This window comes from Anopheles merus, chromosome 3R, assembly GCF_017562075.2.
Source record: "Anopheles merus strain MAF chromosome 3R, AmerM5.1, whole genome shotgun sequence".
Classification (NCBI taxonomy): domain Eukaryota; kingdom Metazoa; phylum Arthropoda; class Insecta; order Diptera; family Culicidae; genus Anopheles; species Anopheles merus.
Window position 1 is genome coordinate 20,260,760 of NC_054084.1, and position 23,381 is coordinate 20,284,140.

The 23,381-nt window shown below is 44.3% G+C and overlaps 1 protein-coding gene across 8 annotated transcripts in view; it reads right to left on the reverse strand.

The window, feature by feature from the left end:
• The window catches only part of LOC121597877, a 186,990-nt gene that overhangs the window by 4,333 nt on the left and 159,276 nt on the right, over positions 1-23,381 (reverse strand). The window lies entirely within an intron of this gene.

Sequence of the window (23,381 nt, forward strand, 5' to 3'; positions counted from 1 at the left end):
AGCTTTTGGAAGCAAACAGGCATGACAGCACAACATTACCAACTACCAACTACGAACTATAAACGTTCAGCACACTACGTAAGCATTCCACAGAGAGCCTGCCTGAGATGCAGAAGACACCCTCTACTTCTGTCCCGTGTTGCGGTTGTCATTCGTGCTACTACCCCCTGGTCGCTTGCCTGGTTGTTCTTTCCGTGCCTTTCCGTGTGGTTAGTGTGCTGGTGCGTGTATTTCACTGTAGTGTGTTCCACTGTACTGAAATTCTCTGGTGATTTTGCAAAGTGTTGATACGTATCAGTGTAGCATTGTTTGCGAGTAGCCGGTGCGCACGTTAGCATAACGAATGGGTAAAGTTTTTCCTATTGACGGATTTATCGTTCGCGAATTGATGGCGGCGGGTTGGTTTTCCAATCGCTTTAATCGTGATTTACACGCCAGTTACTTACCTCAGTGTGACGGCTCAGGGAGCAAATGGGGCTTAATTGTGGTGTGTAGGGTGGTTACGTTTGAGTACTCTTTTTCATTTGGTCACCCTCCCATAGCTAATGACCATTCGTGCATGTTATTGATATTTTACATGATTTAAACAATTTGGTTCTAGAGTCAATGTTTTTGCGGACACATTGAACCAATAGAACCAGTTTCCAACACTAAATTCAGGTGAAACGATCAATGTCCGAGAAGTATGCAAAATAATAATATGCGTTTGTTGGACTAAATCTGTTCTTAACAATTAGAAAAATTCTTGAAATCCTCAAATGAAGCTTTACTTTATGTGATTTGAGTCCTGAGTCTTTCTTGTACAGGTCCATTCAATTCGTAAAATAGGCTTAAAATGTCAATGGAATGGTTTCAAAATTATAGAATTAGCTTGAATAAGCATTCTTCTTTGATTGTCTGCTAATGATGACTGTATTGCAATGTTTACAGACGAGCAGTTAATAAACTCTTCTCAGTATAAAGAAGAACTTTAATTGACAAAAAGTTTCTTTTTGTAGATTAATAGCTGATCTTATGAATGTATAATGTATACAATTTGTATAATAGGTTTTTCTAACGAGAGAAGCTTTAAAGCGGATTTTTTAATTCAATTTAACCTCACAGTTCAAATTACTCGAAGTGCCAATTCCGTCTGCCCTTGGAAATGAAGCGTCCGGCGAAACATCCATAAATAACGAATGTGTTCATGCATTTTAATTACTTCCTAATCACTTTAGCTTCTCGAAGCGCTGGACGCGTCCAGCTGTAAGGTCCAATTTCTAGTGTCAACCACGCGATACCCATCCTACTAGGGAACGAAAACGGCCGTGGTGGTTGCTGGCCAGCGAGACGAGAATGTGCTGCTCTACACATCATCATGTACTCCGCGAAGGATAGCAATGGGTTGTTAGTGCTCGCCGGAAGCTTCATCTCAGCTACCACCAGTAAGGGGAGGAGGGGGGGGGGGAGGTGCAACACATACGAGCACGAAACTGTTTCGTCACACGCTGGTGCCAGAGACGACCACTAGTGCGCGATATGGAGATGCTGGATTACAACCAGACCCACCAGGCCAACCGGGGCTTGTCCGTGGCCTAATCGGGAAATGCGACGGGACGGGTTCACTACCGCTACTATTGCCAGCGAAAAGGCGTACGCTAATAACCGTAATCGTTTGTAATAATGACGATAAACGTAAACGTCAGCTAAAATTATGCATATTACGTTTCGCAGCCGCGGGAATGGGCTCTCAGCCGTTGGCGAGCAATATTTCGGTCGCTTTCGGAATTTTCAACTCCGTCCGTCGCGCTAGCTCGCCAACTTCGGACATTGTATCAGGTTGCGGGTTGCAGGCAAAAGCAGAACCGTTGGCAAGCTTTTGGATGGCTTCTGGACGGTAGAAAAGCGAATGGCAATGGTTTTGTTGTGTCGCGTGTTACATACCGTCGCGGTACTGTCGTGTTGTGTCGGACAGTTCCTTGTGCTGGACGCTCACACAACACACTAGATGAGAGCGCACAGAAGCGAACAGGCTAACAGTTTTTCCCTCCTGATTCCTGACCCATTGTTGCTTCCGTACGTTCACCCGACATTGGGTGTGAACGAAGGAATGGAAATGCTTTTTGGCACAACGGTATGATTAGAGAAAACAGTGTGGCGATAGGGCCTGGCGAGCAGCTGATTACTTTCGCCTGACAATTGTGATGGGGCGTGCGGACCCGAGCAAAGGCAAATCCAGTTCAGTCGTATTCGGACGAAATTTGAGATTTGGATTTCAGGCTAAGCGACCAAGCAGGGGGCTGCTGCTATAAATATTGGGCATGTAATTTAATATAGATATTATGGCTGATACCCGGGTCTTCGGGTGAATGACCTGCTAATTGAAACTGCTGGAGTCTAACGAATTCGGTTACAGACAAGCTGAGTCAAGCTAGAATAGTTTTAGTGGAAAAATATGTCATTAAATCTATTCTACAAGGAATAAAATATTTAGGCTAGTAAAAGAAATGCCCTCTATGGCCTTTTGATACTGTTATTAATGAGGTATGTAAGTACATATCAGTAGATATTAAGATTCTTTGCTTTAGTACCTAAAGGAGTTTATAAATATTTTATAACTAATCAATCACAAGTAGTCGATGTTAAAGTTTGATTAATTTAGAACATTAAATGATTTTCGTATTATTCAATAGTCAAAATAGTTGTTTTAGTAATCTAATTAATTTTTGTTCGATTTACAATTCTTGCTGATATCAGCAAGCGATGAGCCCCAGTTCAAAGCCGTTATATGATCATGAAAATGGTTGATCCATAGTTGAGTCATCAAGCTTTTGACCTTTTGTAACAAGCCTTACGAGCGTTCGAATTTTTTAATTATTGATCTCCTACGTTAGAACGGACTGTTCCATGTTTCCTCGTAATTTATGAAAAACATAATTGAGGAGCACGTGCTAGCGTTAAGCGTTATCCAATTGATTTGGTAGTCAGCAAAGATTTTTGGATACCTACAAATGCGCTAATGACAGTTAAAATTAAAAAAAAAGATGGATAATTTCGACAAAGAAACCGCAAGCGTTATAATTTCAAAATGGCTCTGTGTCTTACGTGGACACTCTCCTACTTTTTATTAATCTTCAGTATATTAAGAACATTTCCTTTATGTTAACCTCTGACTGGTTTGTATTTGCGGCATGTGCGCTTCGAAATTAGCTCTTTTATTGGCCTCGAGTGCATAAATCTTCTTTTCTTGCTTTTCCCGTTCCCGGTTTCCAACCGTTTCTACGAAGTCGTCTTGTGTTCCTTCGCACAGCCAGATAGTTTCGATGAAAAAAGCACATTAATTTCCCTACTCCCCTTTTTTGAGAGGCGAGCTTCCTTACAGTTGCTTCCGAACACACTGTGTGGTGTTGCCGGTGTTATTGTTTCCGGTCGTTATTCCGGCCTCCAAATCCGGCCGCCAGCAACCTATTTAGCAAACGAAGCTCACCACGAACAGCTGTATGGTGGCTGTCCGATTCGGCGTGTGCCGTTTTCTGCAGCCTTTTAACATCGCCGAAGGGAGTCCACTTGCGTACCGTAATATATAGATGGGAGGGGAATGGTGCCTTTTTTGCAAGCACAAGACCGCGGCAACAAGTGCTCCGGAGTGGCTCCGGGTCGTGGGGACGGTCTACGATGTGTGTGTGGTTTTATGTGCTATGAGCGCTTCCGTGTCACAACGCTCTAATGCAACCGGACGCAGATCGTTCGAGTGCCGTGCTCCCGGTGTGTGTGTGTGTGCAGTAAATCGTGAAGACCGTGTTGGTTGGCCCGACCGGCCTAGCAACAAGTGGAGGTAGCCCTGCGGGCGAACGTGTAGCCCCGGGGGCCAGGACAAATAAAAACCCACCAGTCCGAGATAAAGCTGGCTCGAAGGTTTCAGTCAGGCGGAACGATCCCGCCGTCGGGCTACGGTGAAGCAGCACGCCCTGCAACAGAATTGTTTGCGTTCGCGCAAAAGAGGGCAGGAGAGGTTGTGCCGGGAGAGGAGCGAGCTGGAGATGGAGCCGAAATCGTTAAGGAACTATGGCGCGGCAGAGGTTTCGGTCAAGTCACTGATACCGCGGCATGATGGCGTACGATGGTGAACGATAAAAGCTATAACCATCCGCTTTAGCATCACGAATAGTCGCTACCGTTCGTGGACAGTTGCTTGTTTTAGGGAAGGTTTCAGCGTTGCTTCTTCACTGACGGTTGAGGAAAGGAGGGTTTCTTCCCTCCCAGAAAAATTAGGTTCTTAGTTCTGCTCCACTCGGAACTTCCTCAACTTGGCGTACTTGGGTGAACCGCGGTGTATGCGGGGAATGATATATTAATTAGCTAGTGGTTGGCATTTTAAAAGCAACGCTTCGTGTGTTTTCTGGCGATGGGAAGTCTGGGGCGTTTCGATAAGCATAGATTATTAGCTGAAACGATTATCTACATCTTAGATAAATACAATGAACGGAAAAGTCTAAGCGAGGTGCTGTGTAATTACGTTTTAATGGTATAGCTTCATTAGGAGATACATTGTGGAGTTGTTTTAATTATTTTTTAATTGAAAGCGTTTAAAGTGCTTTTAATTTGGCGGATTTTTTGGTACTAGAAGTTGTGAATTATTTCCTTGTCGTTTAACTAACGAGTTTAATGTGTGTCATCTTTTCTTTTCGTTTAATTTTGACGACTATGTATCGAGTATCTGATTATGCTATTTCCAGGGGAATACTGTCTTCTTCGAATGATTATCGAGAATGATAGATGGATAACTTCCAACGTCTATCAGAGTACTTGAAGGCTTTTGTCTATATGTTATTTGACATAAATTCTAAAAACATCGTCTGCAAGTCAATCCAGATTCTTTTAAGTCTTCTAAAGTATCGAGTGGAAAACAGGGCTCTTTTATTAGCCAGATGAGCCAGCCAAAGATTAAAATGATGGCACTATCGCATGCGACCGTTGTAATCAAATTGCAATGATTAACTCAAGTCTGCTTTTGCTCGATGTAATGGAACGGTGACCGCACCATTGAAGCTGCCTGATATTCCGTTAAACCTAAATATTTCGCCTATCGTTGGTGGTTTAGGTTCGATTGGAACTAAATATCTGTGGCTCTGTGTTGACCTGAACACTTGAAGCGACACCCTAAGAGTGCATTGAAAAATCGAGTACGAATAAAAATCAATACAACACCAACTATTGGACACGCTAGAGACCTATAAATTGTCGAATTTACCTCCAAGAAAATTCTTATATTGTTCTTTATATCTTATCATCCAAGGTTCAAAATTTGTAATATTTATTTTTAAAACCAATTGTAATATTTAACCATTAAAGAATTGGCAACAGAGGGCAAAAGTGTGATCTTAAATAGGACATGCTAAAGTTTTTTGTGATGTAGAAATTTGATCGTTTTAATTTACGTCTCTGTTTCATAATTTATTGTTGTAAAAGTCGATAAATAAGCTCGCATTACATTTGCGGAAAATATTGTAATCACGAAGCCTAAACAGGAAACTTGCCGTACAGTGATTGAACCTGTCCCATCCAATGCCCAAACGATAGATCAATTTTGCACAGCCAGGAAGTGGTTTTCACTATCGCTCACTTACACCGAACTATTCTGCAGCATAGCGCGCGCGATTACAACCGCAATGAAACTTCCGGCCCCCCGGGTACGATTGGGTTTCAATAGTACTCGTTATTGAAACGTTTGGCCCTAGCCGAACCGAGCCAGGGGCATGCAAAAAAAAAGTAGGACAATTTATATCAAACATGTTTAGAATGCTCATCACACGAACAGACAGGAGAGAAAGAGGGAGTAGACAAGCCTTTCCCCGATGGGAAGGTGTGGCGTATATTTTACATTTTATAAAGCCGGAAAACCACAGCCAAATACCAACAAGCGTGACGGGAGAAGTGGCAGCTGGTTTATCCTTTTTTGCTTCCATTGTGCTGCTGTGTATGAGCTATCTGCTGAAAGGCTCAAACACAAACACCCGACCCGCGACCACATGATGGTAGGACAGGAGTGCAAAAAAAAAGGCGCACGCTCACCGGAAAACTAGATCCACCGGAAAAACCTAATGCTCAATGAAGGCCGGTAATGCTCGGTGGTGGGAATTAAATGGGGCTTGCGTTGCTGTAGTGCTGTACCACGTTTTGACAGCTTCAAAATGCAGCACGGTGGTTGGTGCACACGGGCAGGCAAAGGGCAAGGGCACACGAAACGATAAACATTCACACCGACCAAGCCCGTTTCCGGCATCGGTCTCCACCCGAAGGCCATTTTGAGGCCAGTGTGTTTGTGTGGTTGGGTGGGAAAAGGAACAGAAGACGGGAAGCCGAGAGGAGAGAGGACGCATAATAAAATGCAGCCAGCACCCGAGGCCGTGACCGGGCGCAATTGAAATAGAATAAATAATTGCCGCTGCTGGCCAAATAATGTGATGATGCATTCGGTTATTTCGACTCGTCCGTTGCCGCCTTGGCATTGCTTGGCTCCTCTCCCCCTTTGGTCTGACGTTGTGGGAGGAGCTTTTGCCCGTGTGGACTAAAGCTTTCTAATTTGTGCCTATTTGCTGCGCGGGGTTTTTGATGCAGTTTTGGTACGGTCGCGCGGTGCACACACTCCCCGTGGAGTAGTGGCACGGAAATAAAGTGATGTTGTTTGTTTTTATTGTTTTTTTTTCAATGGACCGGAAACCCGTGTGTGCGGGGGGGGGGGGGGGGAGTCTTTCCGGATAGGTGCATGGAAATTTCATTGCATTTGCTAGTTTGTGATAGTGATTCAGGTTCAGTTTGGTCCTCCCCTCCATTTCTTTTTGGCGCTGCCCTGATGGCTCACGCTGATAAATGTGATTTGTTGCGAATGATTGCTGAGTGTGAAACTCACAAAGGGATGAGAGTTTTTGGAATAATGGTTTGTACAGGTTTTGCAGGCGAGTAATACATCACACAAATATCACCAAAACGGAACAGCGAGTGTTGAACGATCTGATTCGTATCATTTGCAGTGAATTATGCCGCAGAGTGGTCGATTTGTACCGTTCTGATCGCTTTTACCCCGCTATTTTAACCAGTGTATGTAAACTATGGTTGATGTGAAATCATGCTGCTGATGCTTGGCATATTTTATGGCATGTTTCTTTGTTTGTAATTTTTTATTTATATAGTTGCAACCAAATGTTCTGTAATGTTCTGCGTTGATTTTTTAGCACTGATTTTTTACGTTTCTGCATCTCATCTTGTACGGCTTGACAGATGCCCATCATGGGTTCAAGTCTCGTATGAATCAAGCCCTCATTTTCAGAACTGACTATGCTGGTGATTAGTAATATACAGCCAAGCGAATGAGATAGTAATGCCGGAAAGGCAAACGAATTACAATGTTTCATATAGTAGTTGACAATGAGAAGGCAAGACATGTTGTATTGGAACTATGAAAAGAGTAAAATTAAATTTCACAAAAACTGCTCATTAAAACTGCAAATTAGAATAAATTCGACAACCACAAAATCTTTAATAAAAGCCACACTTTGAATGGTTTACTGTTCGGGTTCTTATAATTAGATAACATGCCGACCTATTGACTGACAGCAAATCTGCAGAAAAATGTTGAACTCTGCACATTTTATTTGATATTTTTGAAAATATACAAGGAAATGCCGTGAAACTTTGTATATGAATGATATGAATGAATGAGCATATTTTCGTTTCAAAAATGTGTTTCATGACATTTTTTCCTACGTTTTTATGCCTAATTTTACGTTTATAGTTACTTTTCCGAAAACTGATACAGATACTGTACGTTAATTTAAAATAACTTTAAAAGCTTCACACAACATTGTTTAGTTTAAAACAAAGATATAGCATTCGATTTAAAAACCGATCCGGTTACACGTTGTCTTCTTAATGCCTCAAAAAGAAAATATTTCCTGGCAAAGATTTTGTATGTTCTTTCATCATCGTCATATCATCATCAAAATTTGTCTAATAATTTCAATTTAAGCAACTTTAAACGTTATCAATTTCATAGCAGATAATTTTCATATCAGATAATGAAAGATACGAACACTGTTCCAGGTATAATTAATTTATTTTACGTAAAAACCACTACCGCCCGTCATCAATTTGTCTGAATCGGAATCGATTCTAATTGACGACGATTTGTATCCTCATCGGTATTGTGTCCGATCGGAATGCCTTGTGTATCAATTATCGTGCAACCCATCGCGGGAGGTATTGTGCGCGTGTGTGTGTGTGTGTGTTTATGCGCGTTTGAACACCGTCTTGCCGAACACGCAAGTTATTTGACTTTCCCAGGAGATGGCAGATAAACCCTCTATCTCTCGGGCTGCAGTTTAATAGATTCCTTTACGCCACTCGTCCTCCCCTAGCGAGTGCGTAGAGCCCCATCACCCATACCACCACCACCACAGGGTAAAAGACACCGGGCGTGCAGATAAGCGCCAGTGCGACAGAGCTATAAATCAATCAATCACTTCGGTCGATGGCTGGTTGGTTGGTGTGGTGCGCGCGTTTGTCGCTCCGCAGCCAAGTGGCAGTAATCCTAATCGATTTACGCAATTATGGTACGGTGCGGCGCGAGGATAAGTGGGGTTATGGTTATCCCACTTGTGTATCGGTTCGATTTATCCCCTTCCCCCGGGGGGGAAGAAAATGGGATCCGCGTGACCGCGATAAAAATGAGCAGCACAGATCACACAGGCACAGGATGTGACTCGCGCTCCTGGCGTGCCACTCCGTCTCGGAAGTGGAAATGGCGTGAAGCAGTGATACAAAAGAGATAACACAAAGCACACCGCTGCCGTTGGTAAACCGCCCCCCCCACTCCCCATTACGAGATGGAACCAAGTCCTCGGCGTGCTATGATGGGTAAACATAGCAAGGGAGTCGTCAAGGAAGATGTCTCATAAAGCTGCCACACAACAGCTGGAGTGTGTGTGTGAGCGAGCAAGAGAGAGCTTGTGAATGAGTCTCTGTAATTTACTTGCATTGCCACGTGGGACACATTAAAGCATGTCGACTGATTTTTGGATGCTCCTTTTCCCCCTTTTTAGGGTTCGACCCTGCCAAAAAGTGCCGTTCCACACGGTTGGTAGCGTTAGCGTTATGCGTTACGTGAGCATGCATCGTGTCATGGCCGTGTCGTTTTGTGTCGATGGCGTCAGGAAGCAACACCACCGCGCTGCTGTGCAAGTTTCGAGTCGAGCTCGAACGATAAAGATACCATTTTGTTAACTTATCTCCTTTGGCCGGGAGTGTGTTGTCGTAAAAATTCTCGACTTGCTGCTGCTGGTCGACTTGCTGTCTCGTGTGTCAGTTTTTCCTCCGTTACCAGTACACACACACACGCACACTTCAAGCAGTTTGTTTGGGTGCCAAGCGGAACATACGGTCGGAAAGCACCGACGGCGTTGCTTTCCTCCTTGCTCATAATGCGCTCATGACATGCTGCCTAGAGACCGTCGCGGTGTATTCCCCGTGGCCAACCATCCGCCGTCAAGCTGATGGGTCTTTCCTGCGTAAAACACGAGCGCACTCTCGCATACGCCCCGTGTTCGCTCGATGTTTGTTGTGGGGTCATAACATTAAAGGAAACACGACATCAAACTGCTGCCGTCTGGCAGCAGTGGGTGCCGCTAGAGAGCAGCAAGCAAGGGCAAGGGACAACATAATATGTTGTATTCGACTCGTCCCCATCGCGGTGGCAATGGGTCCCCGGGCCCGGTGCCGCGACTCGTAACGGAACCGATGCCATCGCCCGGTTGTCAATGAAACGTAATCGAGAAATAATGTTGCTTTTTGGCGGGGTGCTCGGTTCCGTTTTTTTCCCCCGGCAACGGTTGGGGGAGGTTTGTTGCAGCAGTTCGGTCGCGTTACGGGGGCTGTCAGGATGCGAGTTGTAGAAGTTGTGCAGTGCAGCGAAAGAAAACATGGTGGCCGACGTTCTGGGCGAGAGAAGGTTACAACGATGGGAAGAAGCATCATTTCGCGCGCTTCGATACACCATGTTGAACGTAATGTTTTAATACGCTTGCATCGCGGGCACTGGTTGGAACTTTTTCGAAAGGGGGTGGTTCGGAAGGTTATCTTTGAAAATTATAGACTCTTGGGTTGGGAAAATTAGTCACCACTAATGGGGTGTTGCGGATGGTTAAGTAACATCCCAGTACATGAGTTATTTTTATGTGTTCCTGGGCGCTTTGGATGGTTTTGTAACGCTCGTTAGTTTATCTTGTCGTTCGGGGTTAAGATAATAAAAAGAATCGTTAGGCTAAGAGGACAAAACATCGCAACAAGAACAAACGAAGACGTTTGTGCCGAGATTGATACATTAAAGGTTAAGTATAACGAGCATAACTGAATGTCTTACACATGTGTCTTTCGTGGTTTGATAGAAAGATTGAGCACACTTCAAGGTTTTTGTTTGGCTAGAGTTTTATGTTTCATATTCATATCATACAATATGGTTCGTTTTGCTATTTCAGCTTTTAATTCAATGTTTTGATCATTGTTTTAGTTCTGCCCGAATTGTTCAAGAGTCTGTGTAAATTAATATATACTAGCAATATGTTGTTAAAGTACATATAAATTAATATATACTTTAACAACATGCCCGTCATGGGTTCAAGCCCCAAATGGCCCCAAAGCCCCGTGCCGCCATACGTAGGACTGACTATCCTGCTATGGGAGGATCAATAAGTCACTGAAAGCCAAGCCCACAAATAGAGTGGTACAGGCAGGCCTTGACCGACAACGGTTGTTGAGCCAAAAGAAGAAGAAGAAGCAATGTATTATATATTTATAGTTTTACATTATAAATTAATCATTAATTTATGCATAATAATTTACAGATTTTTGTCATGTATCAACAATTGATCAATATTTGCAATACCTTTAAGGAACGAACAATAATCATTCAAAATTAATATTCTCCTTGCTTTATATTTTGCTTTATATATTTATTTATAGACTTATTGTTTTGAACTACAAGATTACTGTTTAATCTTTTTTATTTTAAATAAGTAAGGCTTGCTTATATATAAATTACAGCTACTGTATTGAAATAATATTTTGTTTACGGTTTAACCCCATGAGCAAATTGGGTTACAGCAAAAGATCGACCAAAAATCGATTACAAAGCACTATTATCTCCCGCTACACAGCGAATTTATCTCGCGTGGCGAACAAGATCTAGCGGTCGGCAAAGCGGTCGAAAGTTTCGCGAACCTCCCTGTTGCACCGACCGGCTGCGACGGGCCGATGATTTACGTTCGCAATTTAAATTGTCAGTTAAATTACCGTGGTCATCGAATCGTGGTGAGAATATATTACTGTTCGCGCGCAGTGCGTTGGATTGTGCTGTGATGTGCAAAGTTGAACTTTGCCACCCAGTTAGTAGCTAGACGTGTCGTAGCCGGACGTAGTTACAGTAATGGTTCGATGTAATTGTATGATAAGCCCTGTCGGCGGGTATGTAGCACGTGCTTTTGGGGCAGCCGATATGACTGCAGCGAACAGGACACACATTTTATTCACTCGCTCTCTATCAAATAGAATTAATTTCCACGAATCTCGCGAGTAGTGCTGCGAGTGATTTGTTTTAACGTGCCTTGCACAAGTACGTGCGGACAGCACCGCGTACCTGGAACGGGTACAAACAACAGCGGTTTCTATTGCTGCGTTTCAAGAATTCGCATGATAAGAGCTGCCGATGCTGCCCGACAGAGAGGAGGGGTTCGGTTTTGATTTCGTTACTATTTATTGAACCGTTGGCACAATCGATTGCGTTCAATCGCTTACAATTGGTCGGCCGTGATTCTTCTTTGCGATCGCTCTAAAGTAGTGTAGCGCAGGTTGAACGAATAATAATCATGATGCAGTGCGTGGTGGCTCTGGTGATGGGCTTGTTCTCTATGCTTGCGATGCATGAGAGCCTCACAGTTATTCTAGGGGTGAGTTTAGTACGGTTTTATTTATTAGCTGGAATGATGAACGACTGAATTAATCATCCTCGATAGGCATCAAACATCTGCCCGCAAGGATTGCGGTTGGATCATCGTGGCGTCTGTCGGGATATATTTGATTGGCATGATTCTGATGCAATCAGTGCGTAACGAAGCAGAACGTTCAATTAGAAGCAGTATATGTGTGTGTGTGTTTGTGTTAAAATTGAAATAGTGCATACTTTATGCTTATTGAAAACTGTTTTTAAATTAAGTTAACATTACTTTTAGCTCATAAGCTTTTGAATTTTTGATCCCAAGTGGACAAACCATTGGTTCTGCGGTAATTAAGTAGTGCAAGTAGAACCCATCCTCAATTACACAGTAAATGTACTTAATATAATAAAATGTGAATGAAAGTATTTGATTTCGAATACAAGAGAACTTAAAACAGAAACAAAGCAGTTTAATGTACAATAAAGTTGAAAGAATCCAATAGCTACCAGCAATATTGTCATATCAAAAGAATCTCCAAGAGACTAAATCATCGATCACGGATTTAAGACGTGATAGACTGTAAGGCTACGGATTTGCTCCTGCACGACCGGGGTCTGTAAGCCTTCTTTTTTTGTGCTGACCTTGAAATATGTACATCCTTCTTTCCTTTTGTATGTTTCTGCCCATTGCACGTGGGAAATAAAAAATCCCGAAAACAAACAAAGTCGCCTGGTCTGGTGCGGGCCGCGCTTAGCTTATGAATTCTTCACAAAGGCGATATTTTTTTAACCTTCACTCTCTGCGAACGTCCATCCAGCTAAAGCTGCCGGGTCGACGTTTGCTTGCATGCACGTTTCCTCGCCCCGCTCGACCGCTCGGCTTTGCTGACTTTTTCCCGAAAGTCGAAAGGAAATTGGAACACGAACTGACCAGTCATCTCAATGACAGGTCGAAGACGGACGCAATGTTTTGTTTGCGGATCACGGCTTTTGTGTGTGTATGCGTTGCCTTCCATACACCGTACATTCCCCGGAGACGCAGGGACCCCGGATACGACACACTGTGTTCGATAAATTAGGCAACGAGGGAGCCGGGCATGGTGTGCTTGGCACGGGGCGAATATGGTGTTCCGATGATGGCCACGGCGGTCCGTACAAACAAATCCCTTTCGATGTTTGTGCCTTGGTTAGTTCATTTGAATTGCCAGGGAAGACACAACTTCGGACCGGCAAAAAATCTGTATCAGCATAATGGCTAACGGAGAGTGGTCCTGCAAGTCACCGAGGATCATTTGAAGATTGTGACAAGAGCGGGAGAGAGAGAGAGAGAGAGAGAGAATAGCAAACGGTGTCCTGTTCTGAATGTTTTTTTTTGTTGATGTGTTGTCTGTATTGTTCCTTCGCCACACACAGCCGTTGACGTTCGAAAGGCATGCCGAGCTGAGAACGCACTCGTGCTGCAAAGCCGGCCGCTCAGTTGACCAATCGCTAGTTTGTCTATTTCATTTATGAATAATTTATCTTGTTTGTTTTGCCACTGCATCCGGTTGATGATTGGTGTGGTAGTGGTGTGTGAGTGTGTTTTTATTTCAATTTCTGTTTCGTGATTTAGGGAGGAGTTTTTTTTTTATGTCACCCAGCAGCAGATACGATAAATTGTATTTGAGCACGTCACTGGGCTAGTAGTTAAGGATTGATAACTCATGTGATATCTATGGAGCACGCAGAGTTGGTGGCGCACTAACTTACCAACTAGCAGGTAGTGAAATGGCTAATCGATAATTGAATTTGTGTGCCTTGAGTAAGTCTAACGTGTTATATTTTGGGGACAAATATATCCAATGCTTGTCATACTTCTTCCATTTGGCGTAACGTCCTACGAGGACTTCGCGGGCTACACAGGCTTTTGAGACTTAATTCATAACCACGCAGCCTGATAGTTCGTCCTTGCTACGTGGGGACGGTCCATTATAGGCTTGAACCCATGACCCCATGACGGGGATGTTATTGAGCCGTTAGAGTTGGTGACTGTAACACGGGACCTCCCCTGTCACACTAAGTTTGTCAAAAAGAGCACCTAAACATATGCAACTAACACAGCTCAATATCGTGTCAAAAGCTCGTTACATTCCATCGAAGATCGATGACATAAGTATTGCCAAAAGTCATACGTTAATTGTGCAAACAAGCTAGTTCTCGAGATGAAGATTAAACATTCAACTGTTGAGGTAATGCACATCCCACTATTTGCCTAGATACTATCCTAAACTAATTGCTACTAGACGCCTTGCAAGCAAAACACAGTCAACTGTTTAGCGTAGGACGAACGATAGCTGAATGCAACATTAATTCCAATCCCTCCTTAAACACTCGCCACCCGACACTCGTCAGGCTAGATTGCGTAACAAACGGCAAAAGAGCTATAGGAAACCACACGGGAGCTTGCACTTGATACGAGACGTTAACGCACTTAGTTTACGGTTTACCTTAACGCGCTGCTCCGTTCGAAAGAAGTTAAGGAACGCTTGCGATGCCGGCGGTAGCACCATTCACGTCGAGTTAGTCGTGCCGGGGGAAAACGACCGAGTAAACACACACTGCCTCCTCACTGGGAAAAAGGCGGATTTGCTAGGTGGGCCGCTTCACCACAAGCCGAACGTACGATACCGAAACCGGGAACAAGGAACACCAAACCCTGGTGATGAAGCAAATAGCTTTATGTCTCGTCGATACTCAAACTCAAACTGACCACTAGAACCCGGTACGATCCAGAACAGTCACGACAAGCGAGAACGAGACAGAGAAAGAGAGTGGGATACAAAAGAGCCCGAGTGACCGTGCCTCGTACTCGATTATCGATGCCATCCGTTGGCCGACATGGGTTCGACGAATTATCGAAACCGGGAAAAGCGGTAGATGCAACCTCCTGCCGAGGAGAAGGCAGCAAGAAGGGACAAACACTGGAGCATGCATACAGAGCGCCTACAAAGGCTTGGTTTTGATGAGAAAACGGTACCATTGTTTCAGATCTAATAGCTCACCCACAGACGACCTCTCACTCCCCCCCGCGGTACCGGTTGATGATGGTCAGAGTGGTCGAAGATAATCTAGGACAAAGCCAAAATGATGTCTGTTGCGTCATCGGATCATGAGGCAGGATAGGGGTATTGAAGGGGAATGGGGAGGGTAGGCTTATCGTGTACCGTTTTCTTCCACCAGGACTTGGAGCTGATTTAAATTCTCCTCGATCCCGCTCCCTAATATCATTTCAAAGCTTCGCCAAACTCCTCCCCAAACAATGTTCGGTCCGGAGCAAGAAGAAGCCGGTCATAGAAAATCGATTGTAATGAGTTTTAAAGTTTCAATAATTAATCGTATTTGCTGCTAGCTCTCACTCTCTCTTGCGCTCTCTCTGGCTCTGTCTTGTGGTAGACGATTTTGAAAGCTCAAGGTTTTTGGGGCTTGGCACTTGGGACCACAAAGCAGTTGCCCGTGTTACAGTGTGTCGATCGGTGCGGTTAGAGAAGAGGGGGGAGGGGGGGGCAGAGGTTGTGCGCTCGTTATGGATCGGTTTTGAAGGTTGATTTGCAAAACAAGGCACGTTGGCAGACAGGAACAGGCGTGAGGTTTGCATCGTGTGGGCCCGTGCAGCGGCATCGGTTGGGCACACGTGTGTACGTGGTGCTAAATTTATAACTCCCCCGTCGCCGAGAGAGTTCTCTTTCGGCCGTGTGGCTCCCCCCCAAATGGTACAAGGTATAAATAGCAGATTAAAAAGTTTTCCAATTACCCATTGATTTTGCCATTTGGGGACTGTGTCAGAATCAATGGTTAGATTGGTATCATGTTGTGGGGAGGTTTTAAAAACGACCCAACATAAGTAGGATCGTAACTGATTGATAGGGAATTAAGAGAAGTGGTACAGATAAACATCGAAAAACCGATACAGCTGATGCATTAAATGTAACCTTTAATGGTTTAGATTGATTGTGACTGTTGTAGAATATAAATGGACAGCTGATCTACGCTCTACGGGGTGGTCCAATGGTATACCTGTCAAAAGCAGGGTATTATACCATGCATGTCTGTTGTTCAAACATCCTTTTCAAATGTCTGTTGTTTAAATTTCTTATGGATTAAGAGCCTGCCATATCCAGATGTTGATTAACGACACTGTGACGTGTGTAATAATAATACGTACACAATCTAATAAAGGGTAGCAATGCCAAGCCTAGGTTAGTTACACTGGTGCGGGGTGGTGAATAAGAAGAAGATCCTTTCTTCCGGCGACCTTTTCTCCAAATTTCTGTTTATTTCTGCTGCAAGCATGACCTTTCCTGCCGAAGACTTCCTTTCCAGTTTGTTACTACCGCTCATTTGCATTATAATATAAGAACTCCAGACTATTTGCAAAATAAAATCACACAGCTAAAACCCGCCCCAATAAATTTACTCTCTATCGGTCATGTAATTTTGCAACGGCTCGTATCGTTTACCCCTACCCCCCTTTGGATGTACCAAAACCCCATGAAGCTGGCCAGGTCGGGGTGGTAAACTTTGACGCTGCAGTAAAACTGACCTCAATTCGTCAATTTGTCAGCATGGTTTCGTGCGGGAAAGGCCACATCATACCAACGCCCGCCATCAGCGTAGGCCATAATTTTATCCCCATTTCCGCGTATGCCGTTCTTCAGGGCGCGCGCGTCAGAGAACGGCGGTGGCGGTGGTGCATCATGATGCACCCTGAGCCGAGAACGATGTTGGAATACCATCACGGTAGGCGAAAGTTTTCGCTTCCATCTAGATAGCGCGGTCTTCAGCCCTTCAAGCGCGGAACGATGGAGCCGCACGTCGGATGATGATGGTCTTGGGCCATTTGCATAACAATTGCTATGTTAGCAGGGGATGGTAGTAACTAACTCCGCTCTGTACTGTCGCGGAAGGAAAGCGAGAGGAGCGAATATTCGGCATACGGCCGCGTCCGTGCTATACGTGCCCTGTAACTGTGCACTTCCGGCTCTGTAAAGGCGAAATTTTAAAGCAGAAAATGAGCTCAGAGCGATCGTAAGGAAACAATAGCGGGGGGAGGAGAAGAATGCTTTGATGATGTTTGGGGGTGGTGCCCAGTCGGACGCGCGCTGGTCAAGGACAGGGTACTTCTCACCAGGTACGCCAGCAGTGCTTTGGTGTGAAGCGTTCGTGACTTTTCGCTTCCCTCGATTATGCCCGGCAGAGCACGAGCTAGGTCACGCAATGTGTGGCCACTCCTCCATGACACTGCTGGTTGCGAGCGAGAGCGTTTAGAGTAACGTTGCGAGCGGTCCCAAGTTGCACAAGTTGTTGTTTACTTCGTCAGATTGGATTACGACGGCCCCGCATGTCCCATGGCGATGGGATGACCTTCACGTGCGGTTGCGAATCGGTTTGCAGACGACCAACTGCCGCGCGTGTCTTCCAACCGGATCCAGCGAGCGGGCACGAACGGACGATAAAGTGCGCTCGCAGCGCAGCGAAAGTATCCTCACAAACGCACACCAGGGATTCGCATCCGTGCAGGTGATCCTGCGATTTTTTTTAAAATGTCAGTTAATTCATTCCACGCACAATGTAACCAATTGTACAGTGTACTGGTCCGGGTGTCTAATGGTGGTCGTAAAAATGCTATTATACGTGTGGAGAAATTAATTGCCATTATTAGTACGCGTAAGTGAACATTTCCCCCGCTTAAGGCGAGTGGCCAGGCGAGAGCGCTCGTCCAGTGGCCGATGTTGTCGGTGTTTGTTATTTGAAAGTTTACGTAGAAAAAAAGGGTAAAGCGCGGCTGAGCTCACCCAGTGTTGGTCAGTGAAACACTGAAACGAGTTAATTATGGCGCTGGGACGGGATATTTAACCTTCGTTACGAGCGTACGATTGTGTTTCCCGCTGGGTTTTACCGATGGTGGTGGCGGTAGTGTCCCAGCGTCAACAAGGGAATTGTTGTGATTTTTCATGCCATAAATACCACGCATCCCGGGGTGCAGGGCAGGTCGTTATGGTTGCGTTGAATAATTGGACCCTTGCTTGTTTGTGTGTGTATGCTTTCAGTTATAATAAAGACGTTTTTTTAGCGTGGTAGTTGAGTGGGAAATTTGTTACTGTTGGTATACATCGTGAAAACGGCAATGAGATGCATTCGCAATTTTGAAACACAATTTATTGGATTGTTTTCATCGCGCCTGTTTAGGATTTTAATAATTTGGAGTTAAATTAGGGGTACAATTGGCAGGCTAGTATAGAGAGCTCCTATAAGTCGGCAAGGGTTCAATTCCCATTTGACCGTGTCATTCGTTTGACTAACTATCCATTTTACGTGTCACTAAATTTCATAAAAAAAATTAAAATTTCTTTTTTCCCTTTCTGTCTACTAGGGTAATATTTTGCAAACGAATTCTATGTGACTGAATACTTCTGTATTTAAAGATTGATCGAATATAGGAAGTTCTTTAGCAGTAAGAGCCGTTTGAGTGACATATTTTCAGTATTATGATACAATTTTTTGCAGAAAAAAACATGGAAAGCTTACACAAAGTACAATCAAACGTAGTCAAAAAGGAGTTTAATCTCAGACATATAATAAAACTATTAACGTTTTAACAACTCTTAACTAAGCTATATCCAGTGCAGCCGTAAAGGATTTAGCTATTAAACTTAGTGGGAAAACCCACACTAAACCGCTTTATCATCACTCAAAACATCCTCCTCGAACCAGTGCCGTGCGAGGAAAAGGCAGTAGATCTTCCTGTTCCCACGAAATTAAAGCTTTCACTGACAGTTTAATTAGCTGCTTAAAATGCGAATTAAATCAACAGAGGACTATTAATTACATCAACTTCGCTCCACTCTTGCTGCCACGGAAAAGCCAAAACCACCAAACTATGGTTTTCGCGACAACAAGTGTTAAATTTCACTCGCCAAGCCACCTTCCCTCCATTCATTTCGGGAAAAAAACGAGCCACAACCGATCCGAAACATTCAACCCGTCAACCCCATATATACTACAGCTTGTTGCGTGCAGGGGTTCGCAAAAGGGCATTTAACTTTGCGCAGAAGAGCGAGCGGTAACTATACGGTGTAATTTATACTTTAATATAATTAAAAGCATAATTATGCAAATAAATAATGTCTGAACGCATTGGGGATCGCGGCGGCATGTGGATCAGGGGCCACGAAGGCGGCTGGATCTTGTTCATTTCAATGTAGATACGACGTGTGCATAAAATGAGAATTACATAGTTGGCGGAGGAAGAGGAAGGTGAGCATCGTTGTACCGGGGGGTGACTCCGGTAATTAAATATATGAAAGGCCGTCGCTAATGCGGTCTAGGTGCAACAAGCTGGAGCGGTAAAGTTGGCATATTGATTGCACAGAGGGCATCCATTTATGTGGGCGTGCTGGCAAATTACAGCATTATTCTCCTCACACCCTATGCGCGCGTTTGTGCCAGCACCGGCTCTCCGATGATTGCAATGATTAGGATTTAGCAGGGATTTGATGTGTCTTTATTTCCATCTGCCCCACATTCGCGGCAGTTACCGATGTGCACCGATGGAAAATGAGCTGTCAGCTTTTGGGTTTGGGGGGGGGGGGGGGGGGGTGAAGTAATTGAATTATTTACCGCAGCTGCAACAGTCTTGCTGCCCATCCGGTGCAGCCCGCGGAAACACTGAATGATGGGTTCATTTTCTGCTGAATTGGTTCGTTGGGGTCGGAAAAGGGTTGAAAGGAGAAGAGCAGAGGAACTTATTCAAATGCTGAAGTTGGCGGTGCGCGAGCCGCCAGCCTTTACAGTCTGCACCGGGCGATAAATAATGCACATTGCTGTTTAGGAGTTCATTAATTTCGCATTAGCTTACGGGCGGTGGGTTTTGTGGCCGTTTAAGGTGTACGCAGATTTTTAGCTACAGCTTAATGCGAAACAGAAAAATGGTAGATAAATGCGGAAATTAAGTGGAGAGCACAGTAAGCTTCACTTTATGTCCGGTCATTAAAGGAGTGGCAAATGATGGACTGTTTAATTGAGATGAGGAGGTTGAGGAGCGGTGCTTTATGCTTAAAAGAAACTATGAGTCTTCTTTTAAGGTCTGGTCTATCTTACTTGTTATTTGTCATTTTTTCATCATGAGCTATTTCCGAACGCATAAATATTAGCTTAATAAACCGAGGAAAAAGGGTTAGCACGATATCGAACGCATGTCTTAAAGAAAGTAAGATTAATATTTATAAACATTAAGCTGCCTAGACAGCTTGAGCAAATACCCAAAATACTTGACAGATGACGCACCACATTGACAGAAATGCACAACATGATAGTATTATTTGAAAACTATGATTTCCCAAATTAGGTCCAATTAGAAATAAGTCCATAAGACATTTACTAATATGTCAAATAGTACAAGTTGCTAAAATGATTGGTAACGAAAAGACGATACCTTTTTGAAAACAGCTCGGCGAAATACTATACGCGAACGAAAGTTTATAAAATGATCGTTACAGTCGAAAGACGGATTAAACAATGTACAATGTAACATCAACACAAAATAAATAACAAAGAGTATCACATCAAGAAAAACAGGATAACATAAGGAATTCCAGTCAAAAGAGTCATAGTGTGTATTAAATCTGATAGCCATCGCAGTCAAAGGTTCATTATCGCTATATGCACGTCTAGTTTGGTCAACTCTTAGTAGCCTAAAGTTTCTTAAAATACGAGCAGGTACGTGGAAATTAACTCTAGCTAAAAGGTCCGGTGTATCTATCTCTCGTAGGATGTTCTTTTTCATGAACAAGATTTGCGCCGTTTCGCGACGAGTAGCGAGAGACTCGAGTTAAAAATATAGTAAAAAAATAAAAATTCATGTCTATCAAATGTGTCAACGATAAGCCTCCTCATGTGACCCATATTGTATACATTGGGGCGTAAAAAAAATGAAACAAAATTGTATAATTGATACCGCGTATTTGTTTGCCAACGTGGTACCTTTCTGCACGATCGGACGAAGATAACATGCAAATAGTTCCGCAGGTTCATTAATTTGATAAACCGATAAAGAAACCTGGCAACACGGACAGATTCTTTGAGGAATGTCCGGCTTTCCTATACGTCCTTCGTACACTAAAGTTGTGTCGCCTGATTATGCACACGGAACCCTGTGTTTGTGCCCTAGGCATTTCTTTTCCCTCTTCATCACTACCATATCGTCCCTCGGATCTTCAGTCAAAGGGCGCTTAAACGGGGGTGGGTGTACCTTGGATCATTCCAGTAGAAACATTCTCGATAAACCACTTACCACCGCCTCCCCTCACACACACATAGTCACTCCTTATAAGTAGGGGTTCGGTTGTTTGTTCTTGTCGCTGCAATGGACAGCGTCCTTGCGTGGTGAGTCTTTACCTACCGGCCTGAATATTCAGCAGCCGGATATGGGGCAACATTAATCCCGCATCCCGCGGTCCCGGTAGGACGCGAGTACCTAGCTGAAAGCTGAAATGGCCTAGCTGACCCAAATCCGCACCGTCTCGCATCGGTGCGTTGTCACGTAGGGACACTAACACCACCGCAAACCCACCAGCAGTGGAGGGTCATTGACGACGACGACGGCGACAGGAAGGACCTTCCGACGACGGGACACAGTTAGCGGAAAAGGGGGGGCGGTCGATTCGTAATTTTCATAAAATCCATGTCTCCGGCCTGTAATGCCATTACCTTCGCTTGCACTATTGACCTTTAGCAGAGCACGGGGTTCGTTCCGTGTCAAATTTACGTGAGTTTGAAAAATTGATTTTTGGCACGGCACGACCGCATGTGTTTCCGTCGTGTGTCGTGGTGGAAAGGTGTAAAAAACTTTCCCTGCAACCCAACGGCGATTGCATGATACGCGAACGGCAAAGGTGGCAAATTTGAAAAGCGGTCTAGGGAATAGAAATAACGTTGTAAAGCAGGAAAGACAGTTTGTTTGTGTATGGTTTTGGTTTTTTAAATAAAAGTTTGACTTATTTAGTTGCAATATTTTGCAAAATCATTCGTGTAACCTGTGAAAGGATGGGGATTAGTTCAAGGTCAAACTGTTCAAACTGTGGTTTTTAAGGTAAATTGTCAATTGTGACGTATTGTAGTGTTGCAAAGTTGTAACATGGTTTACATAAATATAGTTGTAGCCTTTTTGATTGTAAAACTCATCACTTTATGTAACTTTTAACATAAATTTATGTAAAATTGTACTTAAAACTCACCACCCAACTTAGTGAAGCGGAAGCAGCTCTAATGGAAAAATAAAATGTATTCCTAGCCCAATCGACTTCAACGCTCGGAAGGCCACAAAATTGCTCTTGCGAAAACAAATTTGCATGACCATTTGCCCTCCCTAAATCCCAAAAATGGAAATGGAAAACTATTCCAAACGGACGGAAAAATGATTATTATTTCCCGTACCAACATTCCCATCGCGTTCCACTTGGACCTGGGCTCTTGCGTTTCCCCTCCTCGAATCATAAACAAAGTTATGCTACTGACAGTAGTAATTATTGTGGATAATTGGCACCAAATGGATGTCCGTCCTGCCACTGCGGCACGGCGAGCGAGCGACGACGACCCAGCGCTGCCCGGACTAGGCGCAATGTGTGCGTGCGTTCGGTGTCCCTGGCAGAGGGGGAAACGGAGAGTAAGAGAGAGAGAGAGCGAGCAGATTGGATTGAGGACGTTTTGTGATTTCTCGTCTACCATTTGAATTTCAAAATGGTGTGGAAAAAGCGTGGAGCCACACGGGGGGTTGTCACTGGTCGTGAGTTTCTGGAAGGGCCGGTCGAGTGGTCAGCTGGTTTGGCTGTACGGTCGCCACACGGAGCTGAGCCTGAGTGTGCAATAGTTTTGATGCCTTTCAAAACCCCAACCGCCCAGCCACTCTTAAGCGCCCAGATATGCGGAAGGGCAATTTTGATACCCGTCGTGCACATTTCAGTTTTGACGACCGGTCACGACGTGTACGACCCCGAAATGCTGGGAAGCACACGTGACTACTGTACAGAACATCACGACCGACCGACTACCTACCGAGTCGTGTTTTGTGATGCATTTGCAAACCCGGTTTATCGTGGCTTTTGCGTTTTAACTTCTAGCCCATGGAACGATGCAAGCGGCAAGACACTGGATTTGCGTGTGCAGTGCGTCGTCCGTATGCACCGGAAGTTAGCAAAGGTAGAGCGAGTAGTGGGAGAATACTCGTCCGACCGCGCCGCGAGCGCTCGTACGACCACGCCGCGGTACAACATCATTATTTGATTTACGGCGAACACTTTATCGCACATCCAATCGGTTTAGCACGTGTGTGTGTGTGTGTGTGACCAGTTGCCCCAAACAGCCCGTGTGGCTGGTGGCTGGAAAG